At 52.5% G+C, this 16,613-nt stretch overlaps 1 protein-coding gene across 3 annotated transcripts in view; it reads left to right on the forward strand.

Moving 5' to 3' along the window:
- Positions 1-714: 714 nt before the first annotated feature.
- The window catches only part of RREB1 (ras responsive element binding protein 1), a 121,205-nt gene continuing 105,306 nt past the window's right edge, over positions 715-16,613 (forward strand). Inside the window, exon 1 of one of the 3 annotated variants that reach the window (XM_043450980.1) lies at positions 715-845. The gene's annotated coding sequence lies outside the window, so the exon portion shown is untranslated. Of the gene's footprint in view, positions 846-1,192; positions 1,596-16,613 lie in introns of those variants that run through there. The other 2 variants (XM_043450981.1, XM_043450979.1) reach the window with 2 other exon arrangements.

A 16,613-nucleotide genomic window follows, 5' to 3' on the forward strand; every position in this document is an offset into this window, starting at 1 on the left:
GCCGCCGAGACCCTTCCCCCGGGGATTGGTGGGGGGGGGGGCGGCCTAAGACCTCCTCCCGCTGAGCCCTCGGGGGCGCCTGCGGAGGGCGTGGGGGCCAACCTGCGGCTGGGGTGGGGGATTGCAGTGTCCCGCCACCCTGGGATGGAGACTGCAGTCAGCCCGCAAAAATCGGGGCGAGGGGCTGCGGCGGGGCCCGCGGTCCCCCCCGCCCCCGGCCCGAGCGCGGCCCCGCCGCCGAGACCCTTTCCTAGGGTAGGGGGGCGACCCAAGCCCTCCTCCCCCTGGGCCCCCGTGGCGCCCGCGGAGGGCGTGGGGGCCAACCTGGGGCTGCGGTGGGGGTGGGGTGGGGGACTGAAGCGTCCCTCCATCCCTGGGATGGAGGCTGCAGTCACCCCTCTAAGATCGGGGCGGGGGGCTGCGGCTGGGCCCGCGGTCCACCCCCCCCCCCCGCCCCCCGGCCCGAGCGCCGCCGCCGCCGCCGCTCAGTAACACGTCCCCAGGAGACGCGCAGGAGCAACACGTGATGTGTCTACTTATCAGGGTGAGAGGGGGAGAGCGGGGCTCTGAGCGTGCGGGCGGGCAAGCGGGGCGGGGGGCCGGGGCGGGGGCCGGGACGGCGGCCGGGGCGCCGGGGTCGCCAGCTCCTCGCCCACCTCCCTCCCCGCGGGGCGAAGCGGAGGTTGGGGGGGAAGCGACTGCGGAGTTGATGAACTTTGCACATCCAGAAACGCCATTTTGATTCCTTTTCCGGAACAAGTTTGCATCTCTGCTCGATCCCTCCCTGCAGCCCACCGGTCCCCTCGGCGTCCTCGCCCGGGAGCCCCCAGCGCCCTGGCCCGGCCGTGAGTACGCGCCCCTGGGCGTTCCGGCTCGCGGTCCCTCGGGCGGCCGCGAGATGTCCGGGACTGAGCCGGGAGCGGCGACCTTTCCGAAGAACTTTTGGGGATGTGGGGAGGGTGAGGTCTGCGCAGGGCGCGCCGTACTTTGCGAACTCCGCGTCTCCCCCGGGGGCCGCGAGGACCCGGGAGCCACCCCCCACCGCACCCCACGGCCGCGGCGCTGCGTGCGCTCGGGGGGCCGGCGTGGGATGAGCCGGGCAGCCCTCGCCCCTCGGGCTGCTGCGCGCCGGGCCGCTCCTCCTCCCCGCGTCCTCCCCCCTCCTCCCTCCTCCTCCTCCCTCCTCCTCCCCTTCCTCCGCTCCCTTTCCCCTTCCCGAGCCGCCGGCTCTGCCAACCAGCTCCCAGCGCGAGCCGCCGGCCGCAGCGCCCCGCCGCCGGGGGACCTGATGCGCATCCATATTAGCCGTCCGAGCGCAGGAATCCGGCCCGACCCGCGCCGCCGCTCCCGCCGCCGCATTTATTTTTAACCGAGCCCCGCCGGGGGGACTCGGAGGGTGCGCGCCCGGCCGGCCAGAGACATCTTCCCAGCGCACAGTTCTCCATCTTCCGCCCTCTCTCTCTCTCTCCCCCGACATCCCTCCTCCCCCCCCCCCATGTGGGAGGGGAAACTCTTCTCCTACATACTTTCGAGTCCCTCTCGGGCCGAGAGGAGCGCGGAGATGACGGCGCCCGCCCGCCAGCCGCCGCCGTCAGGTATCCGGGGGTGCCACGCTCGGGGGGTGCCACGATTGGGGGTAGGGGGGGTGCTTGCCGGGGGTGGGGGGGTACCGCGCGGTGGGAAGCATCCGCCGCGCCCTGCACTGCGGACTTTGATCGTCTCCGGCGGACGGCGCCGGCCCCGAAGGGGGCCCTGCGCCTTCACCGCTCCCGGCTCGTGGCTGCTGGTCACGCCGACGATCGCGCCCCCCCCCCCCCCGCCAACCACCGCGCCCCGGGTGACCGCACGAGGGGCGGGGGGGCGCGTCCGCGCGTATTGTTCTCTGGCCTTTCCGCTGGCGGTGTACGTGTTTTCGTGGGAGCCATCGGTGTGGAGCGGAGCCTGCATCGCGTGGGGGGGGGTGGTTGGGGGGGGGGGGAAGACCTCGGCGCCCGGCGCCGTCACGAGCACAGGAAGGAGGCCGGGAGCATCCGAGGCGGGGCCGGCCGCCGGGGCCCGCTTCGCCGCCCAGCTGTGGAGCGCGCTCGGAAACTTTTGTCCGCCGCCCGCTGGACCAATTTTTTTTTTTTTTTTTTTTTTGCCGAGTTGTGGGGCTTCCCTGCCTCCTCCCATCCCAGCCCCGCAGCGTCCAGCAAGGCCGGGATTGGGGGCGGGAGGGCTGGCGTCCAGGGGCTGGGGGACCCAGTGCGCCCTCCGCGCGCCCCCCTCCTCCTCGGCCCGGCCCCCCGCGCCCACCAGCCCCCCACCTCCCCGCTCGCGGTCTCTTAGGAAACTGCGACCTTAATGGTTGCTAAGGAGCAGGGGAGGTCCTTCCCGTCGCCGGCCCCCTCCCTGGGAGCGGCGCGTTCTCTGGACCGGGCCGAGGGTCGCGTCGAGGATGGGAGGGCTCGCTCCCCGCCGCCCGCCGGGCCCGGGGAGGCGCGTGAGTGCCGGGCGCGCCGCTCCAGCCCACTCCTCGGCGGGGCCACTTTGGTTTTCGGGCGGGCCGGGGGTCGGGGGGAGGGTGTGGGTGGGGGGCAGCAGAGGACCCCCTCCCCGGGCACGGGGACTGGCCGGCGGGCGAGCCGGTTGACAGGCGCCGCGTGTAACTCGCGTCCCGCGTCCGCGGTGCATCCGTGATGGGTTATAAAAGAGGAGAAAAGTATTTCTCCTTGCTCAGCACATTTGCCCTGCCTGGCTCCTTACTGGTTAGAAGATAGAACGTGAGCCCAGATCCGGACGAGCAGTTCACATTCCATTACGAAATTCTACACGGCTTCAGAGCCAGCAGCAGCACACATTCGGGCCACTTTGGAGTTTTTTCGGCTTCTTTTTTGGGGATGGCGGTGGTGGAGAGAGATGGAAAGGCGAATAAAAAAAAAAAAAAACACAACGCTGGGGTATGCTGAAAAACCTGTCTGAGGGTTTTCAGCAGCAGAAACATTCACCCCATGCTTGTTTTAGAGTTTAGATTTAAAAGCCAGTGGAAATGAAGTTTGCCTGGTGGATAGAGATGCTGGAAATAGCGAGATGTTTCTGTCTTGAAGAAGAGACTGGAGGTGATTTCTGCAAAGGCTGCCGAGTCGTTAATGTTTCCCAGATAGTTTTCTTCTAGATATGCAGTGCTGTGTGCGTGCGCGCGAGTGTATTCGAATTTAATTGATGTGGAAAGCGGATAAAAGGGAACTGCAAAGAAAAGGATGGTTTTTGTTTTGTTTTTCCCCAGGGCCCCTAAAAGCATCCTCTAGGGCTGGTGCCTTCTCGAGCAGGCAGGTATGGCTCTAAGTCCTAATGTAACCCGGAAGTCTTGTTAGAGGCTGAAGCCTTGGCTGAAACTTCTTTTTTTTCTCGCGCTTTCTTTTTTTAAACGTGTAGTTCTTCTCTTCCTTCAAGAGTCACACAATCACACAAATTATTCTTCAAGTAATTTATGTAAAGGTGAGTCACTAATTTTAGTTATTTTTTCCCCCTGTATCTTTTACCTTTGCCCTTTGGAGGAAACTTCTGGGTATCCTCTCATGGATCTTGCTTTGATGTGTTTTGGGCTTTGGTTACACTGATGAATTAAACATTTGAATGGCTTTTATCAAGTTTTAAATGTGTGAAAAAACACCTTCCTTCCCACCCCAGCCCCCTTTACAAAAGAAAGGGAGAGCCCTTTGATTTGTTGTTTGTTTACCTTGCGCTTCATTTTAGGTTGTTAATGAACTTGCACTGTTTTATTATTCTTAAAAATACTGCCAAACAGGTTGCATTTTAGGATGTTTTGTTTTTAAAGAGGATTTGCTGGTTACACGATACTCTTAAGAAAATGCTGCTGACCTTTTCTGTTATATGGCATATCATTCTCTGGGTTTTTCTGGATATCACTTTGTTTCTCATCAGAAATTCAGAGCCGGGGCCCTTATGGCAGACAAGCGTTTGTTGTGTGATGGGAAGATGGGTCTGACTCAGCTGGCACAGGTGGGGCATCCATTCCTAACTGTTTGCATCATCTCACAAATGACCTTTTGATGGAAGGGTCTTTTATTTTAGACTTCTTCAGGCAGGCTCCTGAGGTCTCACTTGTAGGACACATTCTGTATCCAGCATAGGTGCAGAATGTTGAAGGAGGGAAGTAAGCCTACTGAGCCAGTCTGCATCACCCCGTCAGCAGTTGTTGATGGATTCCTTGCTGTGTGCCCAGCCCTATGCAGTTGCCATTGTGTGGTTTGCATTTTTACCCAATTTTGAACTGCTGTGCTAGTCCACTTCCTAAAATCAGTTTGGAAATCTTTGCTGGTTGTGTTATGCTCAGTTGTTGCCATCATTTATTACCTTCAGTCAAGGACATTTCCCAGTTAATGAAATTAAGAAAAAAGTCTACCCTTTGGGGGGGTTTGTATGGCATAATTAATATAAATTTAACTCCTGCAGAAAATTGATTAAAAGTGCTCACTCGAAGTAGTCAGAAGTGAATCCTTTTGATGTTTCTATTCATTATCCTTCTGAAAAGTAGGTGGTGCTTAAAAGGTCATAGGATAAGGGTTGCTAAGCAGCTAAACAGAAGGATGCTAAAATTAACCAAAGCATTTTTGAAAGGGAGTCCTCCCCTGTTTTACATTATTTAACTAGATTTAATTAATTTCTGAATCCTTCATGTCCTTTGGCCTAGGAAAGTAGGATGTTGAGTTTGTTTTGTTTTTGTTATCATATTTAAATAATCTCTCTTTTGTAAGTGTCTTTTTTATTGAAGTTCATGCTCTGACCAGACCTGGTGTCAAATGGCAGCTTCTCTGGGTGAGCGTCTTGTCTGTTAACCTGTGTGTTCAGATTAAATCCTCGCTTCCCTAGGAAAGGTGTGTGTAACATCACCTTATTTCATTTATTAATAACAGATGGCTTAGTTTGGAAAACCTACCTAATCCGTGAAGTGATGTCTTATTTTGCTCTTTACTAAACAGGTTTGTAGTTTGGAAGCTAGAAATGCAGTAGACAATCAGCAGGATGAAGGCAGTCGAGCCTCTCCTGATCCCAGGACAGTGGTCTTCGTCCCCTTTTCTGCTATTAGATTAAGTTTTGATAGAGCACCTCCTTTTCACTCCACATCCCCATCTCAGTTTATTTCAGCCCCTTTTTGAAAATAATTCCATTAGATGTAGAGTATCTTTGGGACCAAGTGTTCAAAAGCAACACTTGAAGGATTTTGGAGTTTTTCAGTGAGGAAAAAAAAAGGGGGTTGCAGTCTAACTGAAGCCATGGTTGGTAGCCATCTCTTGGCTGAAAAGCACGCTCACTGCAGCTCAGAAATTTCCCAGTCTCAAGGTTACTTGTATGCATCTGACCTGCCAAACAGGCAAAGTTGAGTAATGTTTTTTATATCCAAATACAGTGAAGAAATTAGATGGGTTTTCTTGGGAGGGGCAAAGTTAGTGAGTTTTCTTTCTCTCTTTTAGCCTTGGAAAGTGGATGCTGAGTAGAAATAGCCATGGCTCTCTTCAAAAAGCAGGGGTCAGCCTGTGATCTCTACACCCTGGGGGGCCTACCTATAAACCAGAGGGAAAAGGTGTACGATCTGAAACAAGAGGGAGGCATACACTGTGCCTTCTGAAATGCATCACTTATTTTTAATTTCCCCCACACCCAGAGGAAGGCAGAATACAGAGAGGAAAACCATCTGCGGGGTTGTCTTGATGACCGAAGTGGAAGAAGATGGGGAGGGAGGGTGATGGGCTTTTTCCTTTTCTGTTAGCTGTCCTCTGGGATGGGGTCACCTGCTGTGCTGGTCTCCGTTTCCCTCGTCGCCTTCCCTGGGTGTTGTAGGAAGGGCAGCTGAGAGTAGCTGGCAACGGCTGGTGGAGACTGGGGGCGAGGGTGGGGAGGGGAGGGACACCCCAGAGGAGGGCGCGGGGAGCGGTCCCTGCAGCGACTGGTGCATCTTGTTTCGGATGGCACTCTGGGTACAGGTGAGCCAGTCTGCCCATCAATAAAGGTGGCTGCCAGTGAATAGGTGCTTAGACAAAAGAAGTGGGAGAGGGTGGAGACTGTTTGTTCAGTGTGATTCAAGCAAGCAGTGCTAATAGAATTTGAAAGCCTCTGTGAAGTCCCCAAGTCTGGGTACGGGAGGTCCAGCGGGATTCACCTGAGGCCTTTCAGACTCGCCAAGGGCGGGTGGTCCCGATGGGGGTGAGAAAGCCCAGGCAAAAGCCCCACATTCTTTGTCAGCCGGCCAGACGGGCGGAGAAAAAGGCTCAGTGGGGGTAATTAGATAAAGCTTTTAAATGGCTCTATTTGTTTTTCCCCCTGGCTGGCTTGGTATCTCTTCTCCCCGCCTCTTTCAGAAGCTTCGGGGTAAGACGGTTCTAAGAATGTTGGAGGCTCTTAGTGGTTTCATTACTTGGGACATTTCATTTTTCGTTAGGGCGGACCCTGGACAAAGTGAACTTCACCCTGCTTTTGTGGAGGCCTTGAACAAAGATTTGAATTTTATCCTCAGAGCAGGAGCGGCACAGTGAGGGCTGGGTGGGTGTATTAACCCATTTTCCAGCTGTGCCAGCCTCCACCCGGTGGCTGGTAATAAATCAAGCCCAGGACCCAGAACTCCCAGCTCCAGCCTCACTCCAAACAACACCTGCTTTTTCAAGTCAGCTTGGCCTCAGAAGACAGAGCATCAAATATACAGGGCCTGTTTATCTATGTGTGTGTGCTTTTAAAATGAGACCAGATCCTTTGACAACAATTCTGTGGTTGAAGGCGAAGATGTAAGGCAATTAAAAAAGAAACTTTTTTAGCTTTTGGCAGCGTTTTTCTTGATGAACATGATTATAGACTTTTTTTTTCGGTAGGTTTTCTACCTCCTGAGATCATTGTAAGGATAAAATAAATGTTTCAGAAAGTCAGAATCTATATATGGAAGAAAGTGGTGTATTTTGAGCGCAGGAAGCTTTGTGGGTATCCACTCTGGATTTCCTTTCCAGAATTGTGCACAACTCCAGGACTCAGGCAGAGTTTATGTTTGCTTCGAGTGCCCAGAGACAAACAGGCCAGCATATTATTCTTCGCGAAGTTTACTTGTGTGCTTAGTCGCTCAGTCGTGTCTGACTCTTTGTGACCCCATGGACTGTAGCCCACCAGGTCCCTCTGTCCATGGGCTCTTCCAGGCAAGAATATTGGAGTGGTTGCCGTTTGCTTCTCTTGGGCATCTTCCTGACCCGGGGATCGAACCCATGTCTCCTGCAGTACGGGTGGCTTCTTTACCTGTTGAGCCATCACCTAGGGATGAATTTTAAGGGACAGGCAGCTGGTAAGCTTTGGGTGCGCTCTTGAGAGCAGTGGCTCTCAGCTTGGTGGTCCCCTCCCCCCCGCCAGGGGGTGCCTGGCAGCGTCTGCAGACTCTGCTTGCCTTGCTGGGGGAGGGGATGCAGCGGCCTTCAGTGGTCCAGGCCAAGGATGCTGCTGCTCTTCCCACAATGCACTGGGAAGCCCCGCAGCAAAGGCTCATCCGGCCCCAAACGTCAGTAGGTGGAGGATGAGAAAGCCTGCTTCAGAGGTCCAGGCCCGCGTCACGTGTGCAAACCCCTTGGTGGTCTCGCTGTGCTGCACGTGGCATATTTGGGGATGTGGAATTTCGTGGAATGAGTAAGGTCTCCTTCTGTCGGCAGGTCCAAGATGTCACAGGAGACTGGGGGTTGGGCAGAACATTTCAGTGGCGTTCCGTGTATTTAAAAACCCCTGTAGTCAATAAAAGTTCCAGAACTTTTCTGCTTCTGAAACAAACCAGATTCATGGGTGCTGGGAAGCTGCTCTGGTAGGTGGTACTTCTTTGCTTATTTAGGAAACTGACTCCGGTGTTATCATCCGCCCCGTCTCCCTCGTGTTCTAAGTTATGTGGAGGATACCACACTGTACCCCCCTTCCACCACTGTTTTTTCCCTCAGTGTTTGAACAAGCCTCTACTTCCTTGACAGTTCATGGTTTCGCCCTTGTAGGCTTGCTTATTTAAGTTTTCTTAAGTTTTTGCAAAATTCTTACATAACTTTCCACCCTTGTTAAAGTGCAGTGTTGGGGGGGACCTGGGCTTCTGTCCACACGTCTCCCCTTGAGCAGACACCTGGCTGACCCCAGGGAGGGCAGGGGACGGATTGAGGGGGAAGAGACAGTGGTGAGTTTTATGTTTTGGGGACTCCTGGACCTCAAAGACCCCAAGAGGAGGTTGATTTGAAGGAAGAGGAAATGTGGTATACAAACATTAAACTGCATTTTCCCAGACCAGACATGACCAAGGAGCGTGGCGGGAGCCGTCTTTAGCCACAGGTGCCACTTGCCTGCCCCGTGTCCTGGTCCACCCCCCACCTCCCAGCTCACAGGCAGGGGGGCGGGAGTGAGGGGGAAGCTTTGGAACAAGAAGAAGGCAGGAAGAGGCGGGGGACGACTCCCAAAAGGGTGGGGCTGCCTGTGGTGGGAAGTGACAGTTGCCCCCAGAACCATCTGGGCATGCACTTACCTAAGAGATGCGTTGCACATTCTGCAGGCAGCTTTCTTTATGTCCTCATCCTGCCGACAGACTGTCGGGGTCCCTCGGTTCACGTCCCTCTGGGCTGATGGTGGCCGTGACCTGCCCAGAAGCCACCTTTTCCACGCGGCTCCTGGGGTGGCAAGAGCCTTGCTTCTGGTGCCCCGCCGCCCCCTCCCGCACCCTATAAACTGGCTACCGCTGCTGCCTGTCTCCACTGACAGCTTTTGCCAGACTGAGGGTCGCCTGCAGGTGCATCAGAGGGAACTTGCAGAGAGGAGTCCCTCCCCCCACTTCTGGAAGGTGAACTGAAACTCACCATCCGCCCAGCCTTCCAGGCCAGTCCCTGACTCGGGTCTCCCACCCGAGCCAGACCTCCCTGGAAACGCCTGTGCCGTCCGACTCCGGGGTCAGCTGCCCCGCTGTCCTGACCAAAGCTCTCCTCGGGTCACAGACACCTCCCAAGTCAATTTCCTGGCACCTTTGTCCACCCTCCGCTCGATGGACACTAGCCACGCGTGGGGTTTGCCGGCCGAAAAATATGTCTTGGCTCCCTGCTGTCTGCAAGAAGAAATCCAAACTCGTCGACTTGGCACACGAGGACCTCGTCGGCGGTTTCCAGACGGTCTTCCTAGCTCCAGCCCTTCCCACTCCCACTCCACGCGGCGGCCACAGTGCAAGAGCTTCTGCTTCTGCATGGATCGCTCACTGGACTCTGTCCCCACCCCCAGTCTCCTTGCAAACAACATTTCTTCACTCTTCTTTCAAGACCCATCTTAAACACCACCGTTTGCACGGAGAATCAGGTCCTCCATCAGAATAACCCTTATCCCATCTGGTCGGCCTGTCTGTTGTAATTTACCTGTTGGCATGTTTTCCCCATCTGGAGAATAGGCAGTGACTTCAAACCGTATTTTTCCATCTTCTGTACCTGGCTCAGGGGTTGCATTTGTTGTCATTTTAGTCACTCAGTTGTCTCCGACTCTTTTTCAACCCCATGAACTGTAGCCCACCAGGGCTCCTCTGACCATAGGATTTCCCAGGCAAGAAGACTGGAGTAGGTTGCCATTTCCTTTTCCAGGGGACCTTGCTGACCCAGGGATTGAACCCGCATCTCCTGCATTGGCAGGCGGATTCTTTACCACTGAGCCACCTGGGAAGCCTCAAGGGTTGCGTAGTTGATGCTTATTCAGTAATTATTGTTGAATCCATTTTCAAATACAAAAAAACACAGAGTTTTCTGAAGAGGTGCAGGTTATTTTTGGAAAAGAGCACTATAATTTGACAAGCTAAGTCCTAAATATCGGTACAAATTAAGAGAAGGAAACAGAAGTAAACTAACGTTTTTCAGCAAAACCCGTCTCCCAGAAATTGAGTGCTAAGTGCACACTGGTGGGAAAGTGTTTTGAATTACAGAAATTTTAAAATAAAAGTTTGCTCAGCTTAATTTACTCAGAATTAAAGAGGAAAAAAAAACGTTGTTAATGCCTGATTGCTCTAAAAGCTGTCACACTGGGGCCCTTACTAATTATAACCACTTTTCATGGCTCTTGGTTTGAAGTTTATATTAAATAGAAGAGATGGGCACACAGATCAAAGACCAGAATCATTTCAGAGCTCCAATGTGTGGGCCCATTTTCTCTGCTTAGTTAGATTTTTGTTTCATTAGTGGTATGAGTTAATAGGAGTGTTGGTCTGTGTATAATTTAACTTTTCTTTTTTGCCATTACTGCTTGGATTTAAAACAAAATGCCAAACCAGAAACCAACAGGGTACAGATCTTGCTTTATTTGTGTTTGTGTGCGCACAATATACATGCATACTTATGTGATAGAAGTTGATTATAGATCATATTTATAGAAAGAATCATTTTCACTGTTCTATGGGAAATTCCTTTATGCTGAGACTTTATTGTTTTAAAAAAAAACAAATACTGCAAATACACAAAATCATCTCAAAATCTTTTCTTAGCTTTCTTCTAAAAGACGTACATATGTCTTCAGAAATAGGGGAATATGGAAGACACCGTAAAGATGGGGTGAGAGAGGCATTTTATGGATCCTTTTATACCTTTATGTTTATAACTATGTGGATAGGTTTCCTTTTCAAATAAGGAATTAAGTTTTGTTTTTTTTTTTACATTAGAAGATCTTAGTATCCTTTATACAAGATAAAATCCTAGTCGATTAAAAGTACATTATTGCTACCCTTAAATATTCCTTAATGTCCTCACCTGATAACTAGAGTTATCTAGGCTCAGATCTGGCACATACATTCAGGTATATTAGTCCAACTTCATCTTATTTCTAAGAAGACTTATATATTTTCCTCTCTGATGTGAAAAAAGGTTTTTTTTTGTGTGTGTTTTTTAAAGCCATTTTTTCTTCCACTTTAGGGCTTTTAATTGTTTGGAGGGGTAATTACATAAAACTGGCTAGTGAGCATCTCAAACAGGTTTTCACAACTTGGTCAGTTAAAACTACAGTGGATCAAAGTGTTCTACTTAAAATTTTGAACCAAGTATGATTTAAAGGAGGCTCAACTCCCACACCTTAGTCTAAGTTAAACTTGTTTTTAAAATCATGAAAATAAATTTTCTGAAAACCATTTGTGGTTTGAGAGCTTACCTCTGTTCATGGAATTCCCCAGGCAAGAGTACTGGAGTGAGTAGCCATTCCCTTCTCTAGGGGATCTTCCCAACCCAGGTTCTCCTGCATTGCTTAGTGAAAGTCGCTCAGTTATGTCTGACTCTTCCCGACCCCATGGACTATACAGTCCATGGAATTCTCCAGGCAAGAATACTGGAGTGGGTAGCCGTTCCCTTCTCCAGGGGAATCTTCTCAACTCAGGGATGGAATCCAGGTCCCCTGCATTGCAGGTAGATTCTTTTACCGACTGAGCCATCAGGGAAGCCCAAGAATACTGGAGTGGGTAGCCTATCCCTTCTCCAGGGGATCTTCCAGATCCAGGAATCGAACCGGGGTCTCCTCATTGCAGGCAGATTCTTTATCAACTGAGCTCTCAGGCAGGTGAAGTCTTTCACCATTGGAGCCACCGGGGAAGCCCCTAGTGAAGCTTTACAACCTCCCTTTCCTAAAATACTGCATCGAGTTGGATTCAGTATCCCATTCAGCCTCCTTTTGGAAAACAGGTACTTTGTACCCCCGAATTTGCAAACCTCCTAGAGCTTCTTTTTTTTTTAAACTCATAGATCTTTATTTATGCAACAACTTTGAACTTCAGCGATGCTACAACTGTGATAAGGACCAAAGGTATTACTAGTGTGAGAAAGAGGTAGTGGCTAGCTTCGTAGACATGAAAAGACGCTGGACCACTGAGTGATCTGGTCCGGGCGGCAGGAGCGTGCGATGTGCTGGCGGGGCGGAGGATGCCAGGAGGAAGGGGCGTGCAGGGCACGGACGGTGGTGCTGCCGCCCCGAGGTTGGCGAGGAGGCGAGAGTGCCGAGAGGAGCCCACCAGGCCTGAGGACCGCGTGGTGCGGTGGGCGGGGCCGGAGCCGCGGCGCGTCCCTCGCAGGTATTTGGAGTTTATCCTGAAGAACCCTGGGAATCCTTGCAGGATGTCAGGCCAAGGACTGGCATGATGAGATTTGCATTTTTAAAGACCACTCCTGGCCAGAGTGGAAGATAATCTAGAGCAGAAGACAGCAGCTCTTTTCGCCGTCTGTTTGCGAGACCGTCGAGAAGGTTAGTGGTTCGCGGCTTTGAGAAGCAGTGGCGGGGCCGACTGGCTGGCGAGGTGGAGCCTGGGTAGCTTCATTGGAGCTGGAGGCCGGAGGAAGGGCTGGAGGCTGGGCGAGATGATTTCCAGGCCTCTGGCTTTCCTGGCGGGCGGCTGGTGCTGTCTCTCTCTGGGATCAGGTTGCCGGATAAAGCCAGGTATGTTCCCTGCCCTTAAAGAAGTGATGTGTTTGAACTTTATCACCATTTTCTCTACTTGGACTGTTTTCATGGGTTAAAACGTTAATGTACCTGGCGTGGATGACGCCCGGAAAGGACGTCTATAAAAATGAGAGACAGAAGTGAGGTTCTTACCTATGGCTTCCTCCTCCCCTCCCCTCCCTCCTCCTCTTTCCTTTTTCTCCTTTTTAATTTCCTGAGGCCAAAAGGAAGCTGGAAGAGTTCTTGCCGGTAGCCCAAGCTTCCGAATGGTTTTCAGATGAGACATAGGACTAAAATCTTGAGCACATTTAAGTTTCTCTTTGCTTTAGTGATGCTTTATCTCTTTGACTTGGGAGCCTGGGGCTCGGGGGCAGAGGCTCAAGTCAAGAACCGAGGCAGCACTCTCAAAATTGCCCCAGTTTCCACTGAAGAGGGTCAAACCTCTTCTGCTGACCTGACTCTCCCACTTTCTTAAGTTTTTCAGTCCCTGCTGATGCTCTGAGTGTCTTAGAACAACATCAGTATTTTGCTTGACCAGTAATGTGTGTGGAAACAAAGTCCCGTCAGGGAACCAAACCCGCCGCGTGTCTCCCAAGGGTGCCAAAGGAAGACAGTCCATCCTTGCCCAGGGCTGGGCCCCACCGAGCCACGGTCCAGCCTGTGTCCGAACACCTCTGGTGATGGCAGATTTGCTGTCTGCTTCGAGGCAGACCGTGGGGTTTTACTGCGTTAGTTAGCTTTTTTTTCATTCTTCTCAAGGCAAACAGAATCTTTTTGGAATGGAGCTAGAACGTGGTGTGTTTTCTGCTGAGCTGGTGAAAGCTAGGAGCTGGAGGACAGGCCGCGGGCTTGTGCAATCTGACCCCCAGAGAGTCCCTGGGGACTGACTGCCACCCTCTTACTTCCTCCTGCACTGGAATTCCTGCTTCATGGCGGGTGGGAGGGGGTCCTGCCTCACTTGGCCTGCACGGCCACCCTCTTGGGTGTGAGCTAGGACACCTTCCTTCAACCAGACCCCTAGAAAGCATGAACAGTGCTGCTGCTGGATTTGAGTAGAGCTTCTCTCCGAAGTCATAGAAATGACTCATCCAAACCACCCATGGGCCCCAGTCTGCTGCCGCCCCCCGCTACTTCTCTTTTCTATGGGATCCATCCTGACCCAGGTCACCCCACTGCTGGTCCCCAGAGAGCGCTGCCCCGCTCGGGGAGAACATGATTTTTCATCTTTTGCTTAAAAAGCACAGATGTTCCCGCATCAGCAGCCTCACTCTTCTCTGTACGGATGGCACTTTATTCCCGCCGTACATTTGATAAGATGAGCTGATGAGCTGATGACGGGAAACGCTCCACAGGGACCTTGCCCCTCCCACCCTTTCCAGCGGAAACAGCTTGGTGAGGGCGTGCTGGGAGGGGAACTTGAGAAACCGAGTTTATGGCATCTTTTAGAAAATTTAAATCTTAAGGTCCAGTTGCACACAGCTCAGCCCCCCACCTCATCATGACCCAAGCCGAAGCGTGGGTTTGGAGGTCTAATACGTCTGTCACAAAAATAGCTAACAGGGATGGCCTTGTAATGTGTCCAGAATTGGGGTGGGTGGTACGTCCAGTAGCCAGTTCATGGTGACGAAGTTATAAGCTCGCTTGCCGATAACCCACCCATAACTGCTGGATAATGGTGACAACTCTTGCTATCTGCTGGGTGGTTTCTTCTTTACATGGCTGTGTGTTTGTTTAATCCCTGGTGTTGGTTCTTGAAGGGCTTGGGATGGTCAATTATTTTGCACTTAGAGATCGTAACCAAAATGGCTCAGCGGGTTTATATCACTGCTGCCTTTATAGTAGATGGAATCTGGGGAGGTTCCTTTGGCTGGCTGGGGAGTCTAGTGATTCTTCCTGCTGTGTTCTGTATCTACAGACAGCAGAAGTCATAGAAATCCAGCAGAAACTGTGACCTGGTTATTCATATTATAAACAAATCACTGAGCGTGCATTTAAATACAGTCAGCAGGCCGCCCTTGGTGAAAAGCATCAGTAGTCAAAGCCCACCTGTATTTGCTTTAAATCAGATAAACCTAAGATGTTGTAGTTTAGGCTGTCTCCTGCCTGTGCTAGACTTAATCCATATATGACTCCAATCTTAAGTCAAAAAATCTCAAGTTTCCACACTTTTCCACCATGCTATGGTGGTTGAGTTTTTCATCTGGAAAAACACTTGCGTGGTGGAGGAAGCGGTCATGTGAACTAAGGTTTCAGGCACACACCAGTTATGTCATTGTCCTGAACTCTTGACGTGGGTCATCCCATTCCGCCTTCACACCCACCTCGTGGCCCCCATGATGTAGGTATGATCATTATCCTCTTTATTTAGAGGGCGAAACAGACCCAGCGAGATGGCCAGCTCAATGTCGTCGAACAGCCTGAGCCCGGCCCGTGCTAGCAGCCAGCGCTCCACGTCTCCCACAATGCCGTGACGTGGTCCCCAAGTGAATATGCCCCGAAAGCCTGCTGGCTCTTGGAAATAGCAGCTTAAAACCCAACCCGTGAAACGAGTCCTTCTATCTGGTTTTTAGACAAAGTGAGTTAGGCCATCACTTCTGTAGACGATCAAGGGGGAGGGGAGGGTTGCTAGAGAGAGAGGCCTGCAAAGGTGCTTCGTTGTTGTTGAATTGCTAAGTCCGGCTCTTTTGCGGCCCCATGGACTGCAGCCCGCCAGGCTCCTCTGTCCATGGAATTCTTTAGGCGAGAACCCTGGAGTGGGTTGCCGTTTCTGTCTCCAGGGGATCTTCCCGATCCAGGGATCGAACCCGGGTCTTCCTGCCTTGCAGGCGGATTCTTTACCACTGAGCACCAGGGTGTGGGTTGCAGAGATGCTGCTGGTTGACAAATCAGCTGGCGGGGAGTGGCTGTCCCAGAACACTTGGGGCCTGGGAGACCCTGCAGAGAGTGGGGAGAGACCCTGATCATCCTGCTGGGGGCCTCACTGTCCCCAACCCGTCAGACGCTCCAGGGGGTGGGGAGGGTGGGCCTGCACTCAGGGCTTCTGCTGGTCCTGTGTGAGGTGGGGAGCGGGGTACACGCCTGCCCCTCAGCTTCTTTCTTGTGGACACCCACGTTTAACCTCACTGAAAGTGCTTGATCACCGATTCCAAGTAAGCATGGTGTGTCGGCCACTTTTGGGAGAGCCGGGACACTGTCGGCTCTGTGAGTGTCTGGGGACGAGGGTTCCTGGAGAGCCCGGTTCCTCCAAACAGGTCCCTTGTTGTTTGCTGTCATAACAGGGCATTGCCGTTTCATTTAATTTATAAAATCAACATTTTGCCTCAGAGTCAGTATTGGGGGTCAGGATCAGTGATCTAAGGGGCCACTGGTCTGTGGTTCCAGGGAGGTCGGCGCAGTTGGTCTGATTACTGACCTGGGGCTAACTTGGTAGCCCAGCGGTAAAGAAGCCACCTGCAATGCAGGAGACAAGGGTTCCATCCCTGGGTTAGGAAGATCCCCTGGAGAAGGAAATGGCAACCTATTCCAGTATTCCTGGCTGGAGAATCCCATGGACCGAGGGGCCTGGCGTGCTGCAGTCCATGGGGACGCAAAGAGCCAGATAAGACTGAGCGACTGAAGAATTGCTAACCTGATGTTTTGAGTCTCTCCTTATTTAAGGGAGATAGCCTCAAGGAGGGCTTTTCCCCCCCTGCTTCTTAAGCAGTAGGAGCTGCGGGGACTGCAGGGCAGCTTGTCTCCCTTTGGATGTTACTGGGGTGGGGGGTGTCCTACCCTTTTATGGGGGCCCACTCGAGCAAGTTGTGGAACCAGCAAGTCTTAAATTGCGATGAGGGCTTCATGGCCTGTTTCCTGTTTCCGGTGGGTCTGTTGGAGAAGGGTTGTTTTGAAATTTAGTAGCAAATAGAGGATTTCAGCCTCCTGTGCTGCCAGCCTGACTGTAACCGACCTCGCTTCCCCTTACTCCCACCCTGATTCTTACCGTTGCTATTTTGCTAGCGGCAGTTTGACAGCTCCCGTGAAAGAGCGGGGCAAGAAGTCTGGGTTGAAGACCAGCAAGCATCCCATGCTGTCTCTTCCTTGGGGTTGGAATCAGCGTCCTGCATCGGAATGCTGCTCAACACGTCCCCCGGGCACTAGGCTCCTGGGAGGCCAGGATGCGTAAGACGTGGTCCAGCCCTGAA

The sequence above is a fragment of the Cervus canadensis genome, chromosome 28, assembly GCF_019320065.1.
Source record: "Cervus canadensis isolate Bull #8, Minnesota chromosome 28, ASM1932006v1, whole genome shotgun sequence".
NCBI lineage: Eukaryota > Metazoa > Chordata > Mammalia > Artiodactyla > Cervidae > Cervus > Cervus canadensis.